The 7,500-nt window shown below is 35.7% G+C and overlaps 1 protein-coding gene across 1 annotated transcript in view; it reads right to left on the bottom strand.

Annotated features, from left to right (window-relative positions):
* The window catches only part of pip4p1a (phosphatidylinositol-4,5-bisphosphate 4-phosphatase 1a), a 26,403-nt gene that overhangs the window by 1,138 nt on the left and 17,765 nt on the right, over window positions 1-7,500 (bottom strand).

Consider the following 7,500-nt stretch of genomic DNA (forward strand, 5'->3'; position numbering starts at 1 on the left):
ACACTATACTCATCCACACTAAACACATCCACTCTCTAGAGTACACTAAACACTAAACACATTCACTCTCTAGAGTACACTCATCCACACTAAACACATACAGTCTCTAGAGTACACTCCTCCACACTAAACACATACAGTCTCTAGAGTTCACTCATCCACACTAAACACATACAGTCTCTAGAGTACACTCATCCACACTAAACACATACAGTCTCTAGAGTTCACTCATCCACACTAAACACATACAGTCTCTAGAGTTCACTCATCCACACTATAGAGTTCACTCATCCACACTAAACACATACAGTCTCTAGAGTTCACTCATCCACACTAAACACATCCACACTAACCACTAAAACACACTAAACACATCTACACTATAGAGTAAAGTACACTCATCTACACTATAGAGTACACTCATCTACACTATAGAGTAGAGTACACTCATCTACACTACAGAGTAAAGTACACTCATCTACACTATAGAGTACACTCATCTACACTATAGATTAAAGTACACTCATCTACACTATAGAGTACACTCATCTACACTATAGAGTACACTCATCTCATCTACACTAGAGTAAAGTACACTCATCTACACTATAGAGTACACTCATCTACACTATAGAGTACACTCATCTCATCTACACTATAGAGTAAAGTACACTCATCTACACTATAGAGCAGGGGTTCCCAAACTTTTCCACGACAAGGCCCCCCAAATACCACTAGGTTCTGGCCAAGGACCCCCTTAATGTGTTACTTAACCCATCGACAATACTACGGCAAATGTAAAAATAAATTTATTAGCTAATCATAATAATTATTTTAGCCACAAGCACTTCGCGATGGAGCATACAGTGTGTAAAAATTGCATTTGGGGCTTTCTGCTATATGAGAGCCATCACTCTACTATTATTCCCAGTTATTATCATGGAAAATATAATATTCAGATATGCAACAAATTATTATAATGGCATTGTATTTTTCAAATGTATTTATTTTTTGCTTTTATTTTTCCATCCAACTTGCTGAGGCCCCCCTGGCACCCCCTCACGGCCCCTGGCCCCCACTTTGAAAACCACTGGTATAGAGTACACTCATCTACACTATAGAGTACACTCATCTACACTATAGAGTAAAGTACACTCATCTACACTATAGAGTACACTCATCTACACAATAGAGTAAAGTACACTCATCTACACTATAGAGTACACTCATCTACACTATAGAATAAAGTACACTCATCTACACTATAGAGTACACTCATCTACTCTACGCTATAGAGTACACTCATCTACACTATAGAGTAGAGTACACTCATCTACACTATAGAGTACACTCATCTACACTATAGAGTACACTCATCTACACTATAGAGTACACTCATCTCATCTACACTATAGAGTACACTCATCTCATCTACACTATAGAGTACACTCATCTACACTATAGAGTAAAGTACACTCATCTACACTATAGAGTACACTCATCTACACTATAGAGTACACTCATCTCATCTACACTATAGAGTAAAGTACACTCATCAACACTATAGAGTAAAGTACACTCATCTACACTATAGAGTACACTCATCTACACTATAGAGTAAAGTACACTCATCTACACTATAGAGTACACTCATCTACACTATAGAGTACACTCATCTCATCTACACTATAGAGTAAAGTACACTCATCTACACTATAGAGTAAAGTACACTCATCTACACTATAGAGTACACTCATCTACTCTACGCTATAGAGTACACTCATCTACACTATAGAGTAAAGTACACTCATCTACACTATAGAGTACACTCATCTACACTATAGAGTAAAGTACACTTATCTACACTATAGAGTACACTCATCTACACTATAGGGTACACTCATCTCATCTACACTATAGAGTAAAGTACACTCATCTACACTATAGAGTACACTCATCTACTCTACGCTATAGAGTACACTCATCTACACTATAGACTAATGTACACTTATCTACACTATAGAGTAAAGTACACTCATCTACACTATAGAGTACACTCATCTACACTATAGAGTACACTCATCTCATCTACACTATAGAGTAAAGTACACTCATCTACACTATAGAGTACACTCATCTACTCTACGCTATAGAGTACACTCATCTACACTATAGACTAATGTACACTCATCTACACTATAGAGTACACTCATCTACACTATAGAGTAAAGTACACTCGAGTACACTCATCTACTCTACGCTATAGGGTACACTCATCTACACTATAGAGTAAAGTACACTCATCTACACTATAGAGTAAAGTACACTCATCTACACTATAGAGTACACTCATCTACACTATAGAGTAAAGTACACTCATCTACAATATAGAGTAAAGTACACTCATCTACACTATAGAGTACATTCATCTCATCTACACTATAGAGTAAAGTACACTCATCTACACTATAAAGTAAAGTACACTCATCTACACTATAGAGTAAAGTACACTCATCTACACTATAAAGTAAAGTACACTCATCTACACTATAGAGTACACTCATCTACACTATAGAGTAAAGTACACTCATCTACACTATAAAGTAAAGTACTCATCTACACTATAAAGTAAAGTACACTCATCTACACTATATAGTACACTCATCTACACTACAGAGTAAAGTACACTCATCTACACTATAGAGTACACTCATCTACATTAGAGAGTAAAGTACACTCATCTACACTATAGAGTAAAGTACACTCATCTACACTATAGAGTACACTCATCTACACTATAAAGTAAAGTACACTCATCGACAATATAGAGTAAAGTACACTCATCTACACTATAGAGTACACTCATCTACACTATAGAGTAAAGTACACTCGAGTACACTCATCTACTCTACGCTATAGAGTACACTCATCTACACTATAGAGTAAAGTACACTCATCTACACTATAGAGTACACTCATCTACACTATAGAGTACACTCATCTACACTATAGAGTAAAGTACACTCATCTACACTATAGAGTACACTCATCTACACTATAGAGTACACTCATCTACACTATAGAGTAAAGTACACTCATCTACACTATAGAGTAAAGTACACTCATCTACACTATAGAGTACATTCATCTCATCTACACTATAGAGTAAAGTACACTCATCTACACTATAGAGTAAAGTACACTCATCTACACTATAAAGTAAAGTACACTCATCTACACTATAGAGTACACTCATCTACACTATAGAGTAAAGTACACTCATCCACACTATAAAGTAAAGTACACTCATCTACACTATAAAGTAAAGTACACTCATCTACACTATAGAGTACACTCATCTACACTACAGAGTAAAGTACACTCATCTACACTACAGAGTAAAGTACACTCATCTACACTATAGAGTAAAGTACACTCATCTAAACTATAGAGTACACTCATCTACATTACAGAGTAAAGTACACTCATCTACACTACAGAGTAAAGTACACTCATCTACACTATAGAGTAAAGTACACTCATCTATACTATAGAGTAAAGTACACTCATCTACACTATAGTGTACACTTATCTACACTATAAAGTAAAGTACACTCATCTACACTATAGAGTAAAGTACACTCATCTACACTATAGAGTACACTCATCTACACTATAAAGTAAAATACACTCATCTACACTATAGAGTAAATCTGTACACTATAGAGTACACTCATCTACACTATAGAGTAAAGTACACATCTACACTATAAAGTAAAGTACACTCATCTACACTAGAGTAAAGTACACTCATCTACACTACAGAGTACACTCATCTACACTACTTATAGACTATAGAGTACATACACTCATCTACACTATAGAGTACACTCATCTACACTATAGAGTAAAGTACACTCATCTACACTATAGAGTACACTCATCTAAACTATAGAGCACACAGTAATCTCATCTACACTATAGAGTAAAAGTACACTCATCTACACTATAGAGTACACTTATCTAAAGAGTACACTCATCTACACACTATAGAGTACACTCATCTATAGAGTACACTCATCTACACTATAAAGTAAAGTACACTCATCTACACTATAGAGTAAAGTACACTCATCTACACTATAGAGTACACTCATCTACACTATAGAGTAAATACACTCCTCGAAAGTACACTCATCTACTTGCACGTATAGAGTACACTCATCTACACTATAGAGTAAAGTACACTCATCTACACTATAGAGTACACTCATCTACACTATAGAGTAAAGTACACTCATCTACACTATAGAGTACATTCATCTCATCTACACTATAGAGTAAAGTACATCTCATCTACACTATAGAGTAAAGTACACTCATCTACACTATAGAGTAAAGTACACTCATCTACACTATAGAGTACACTCATCTACACTATAAAGTAAAGTTCACTCATCTACACTATAGAGTAAAGTACACTCATCTACACTATAGAGTAAAGTACACAATCATCCTACAGTACACATCTACACTATAGAGTACACTCATCTACACTATAGAGTAAAGTACACTCATCTACACTATAGAGTACACTCTACTCTACACTATAGAGTAAAGTACACCTCATCTACACTATAAAGTAAAGTACACTCATCTACACTATAGAGTAAAGTACACTCATCTACACTATAAAGTAAAGTACACTCATCTACACTATAGAGTACACTCATCTACACTATAGAGTAAAGTACACTCATCTACACTATAAAGTAAAGTACACTCATCTACACTATAAAGTAAAGTACACTCATCTACACTACAGAGTAAAGTACACTCATCTACACTATACAGTAAAGTACACTCATCTACACTATAGAGTACACTCATCTACATTACAGAGTAAAGTACACTCATCTACACTACAGAGTAAAGTACACTCATCTACACTATAGAGTAAAGTACACTCATCTACACTATAGAGTACACTCATCTACACTATAGAGTAAAGTACACTCATCTACACTATAGAGTACACTCATCTCATCTACACTATAGAGTACACTCATCTCATCTACACTATAGAGTACACTCATCTCATCTACACTATAGAGTACACTCATCTACACTATAGAGTAAAGTACACTCATCTACACTATAGAGTACATTCATCTACACTATAGAGTATAGAGTAAAGTACACTCATCTACACTATAGAGTACACTCATCTACACTATAGAGTAAAGTACACTCATCTACACTATAGAGTACACTCATCTCATCTACACTATAGAGTACACTCATCTCATCTACACTATAGAGTAAAGTACACTCATCTACACTATAGAGTACACTCATCTATACTATAAAGTAAAGTACACTCATCTACACTATAGAGTAAAGTACACTCATCTACACTATAGAGTACACTCATCTACACTATAGAGTAAAGTACACTCGAGTACACTCATCTACTCTACGCTATAGAGTACACTCATCTACACTATAGAGTAAAGTACACTCATCTACACTATAGAGTACACTCATCTACACTATAGAGTACACTCATCTACACTCATCTACACTATAGAGTACACTCATCTACACAATAGAGTAAAGTACACTCATCTACACTATAGAGTACATTCATCTACACTATAGAGTAAAGTACACTCATCTACACTATAGAGTAAAGTACACTCATCTACACTATAGAGTACACTCATCTACACTATAGAGTAAAGTACACTCATCTACACTATAGAGTACACTCATCTCATCTACACTATAGAGTACACTCATCTCATCTACACTATAGAGTAAAGTACACTCATCTACACTATAGAGTAAAGTACACTCATCTACACTATAAAGTAAAGTACACTCATCTACACTACAGAGTAAAGTACACTCATCTACACTACAGAGTAAAGTACACTCATCTACACTACAGAGTAAAGTACACTCATCTACACTATAGAGTACACTCATCTACATTACAGAGTAAAGTACACTCATCTACACTACAGAGTAAAGTACACTCATCTACACTATAGAGTACACTCATCTACACTATAGAGTAAAGTACACTCATCTACACTATAGAGTACACTCATCTCATCTACACTATAGAGTACACTCATCTCATCTACACTATAGAGTACACTCATCTACACTATAGAGTACACTCATCTACACTATAGAGTAAAGTACACTCATCTACACTATAGAGTACATTCATCTACACTATAGAGTAAAGTACACTCATCTCATCTACACTATAGAGTACACTCATCTACACTATAGAGTACACTCATCTACACTATAGAGTAAAGTACACTCATCTACACTATAGAGTACATTCATCTACACTATAGAGTAAAGTACACTCATCTACACTATAGAGTAAAGTACACTCATCTACACTATAGAGTACACTATCTACACTATAGAGTAAAGTACACTCATCTACACTATAGAGTACACTCATCTCATCTACACTACAGAGTAAAGTACACTCATCTACACTACAGAGTAAAGTACACTCATCTACACTATAGAGTAAAGTACACTCATCTACACTATAGAGTACACTCATCTACACTATAGAGTAAAGTACACTCATCTACACTATAGAGTACATTCATCTACACTATAGAGTAAAGTACACTCATCTACACTATAGAGTAAAGTACACTCATCTACACTATAGAGTACACTCATCTACACTATAGAGTAAAGTACACTCATCTACACTATAGAGTACACTCATCTCATCTACACTATAGAGTACACTCATCTCATCTACACTATAGAGTAAAGTACACTCATCTACACTATAGAGTACACTCATCTACACTATAGAGTAAAGTACACTCATCTACACTATAGAGTACACTCATCTAGGGCTGGCACGGTAATTGCCGCGGTCACGTGACCCCTACCGCGGGTCTGAGCTCATCGCCGTCATCACCGCAAAAAAAATAAAAAAAATATCTGTGAAACATTTGGGTGATTTGACTTCGACGTTTTCAACTATGACTTGCACAATTCCGGTTTGAAAACGTAGCAGAATCTCAGAGTTATGCAGTCAGCTTAGATGTCTGCAGCTAGGCTACATGAAGTTGAATCCCACTATAACTGGCCTGCACATGTATACACGTAGGCTACTGTAGGCCTATGTAATGTCATGATGTGTAATGTGATGAAGCATCTTATGACATTGATACTCAGAGAACCAGTTACGTTAAGTAGGCTAACCCTCCGTTTTAACAAAACTTCAAAACATATCATCAAAAAATTAAGCAAATCCGACCTTTCGCGTTTGTGTTGGGGAGCGCGATGTTCCAACATTCCATTTGTTTACTATGCGAGAGTAGGGGAGAACTGGCACAATCGTAACACTTTTCTATTCTTCCATTTTAAACTCGATTTTACATAAAGCTGTTAAACGTGAAAGCTGTAAAATTTGGCCAGAAAGGAGTCATACATGTTTAGTTC

Source organism: Alosa alosa, chromosome 19 (genome assembly GCF_017589495.1).
Source record: "Alosa alosa isolate M-15738 ecotype Scorff River chromosome 19, AALO_Geno_1.1, whole genome shotgun sequence".
NCBI classification, from domain to species: Eukaryota; Metazoa; Chordata; class Actinopteri; order Clupeiformes; family Clupeidae; genus Alosa; species Alosa alosa.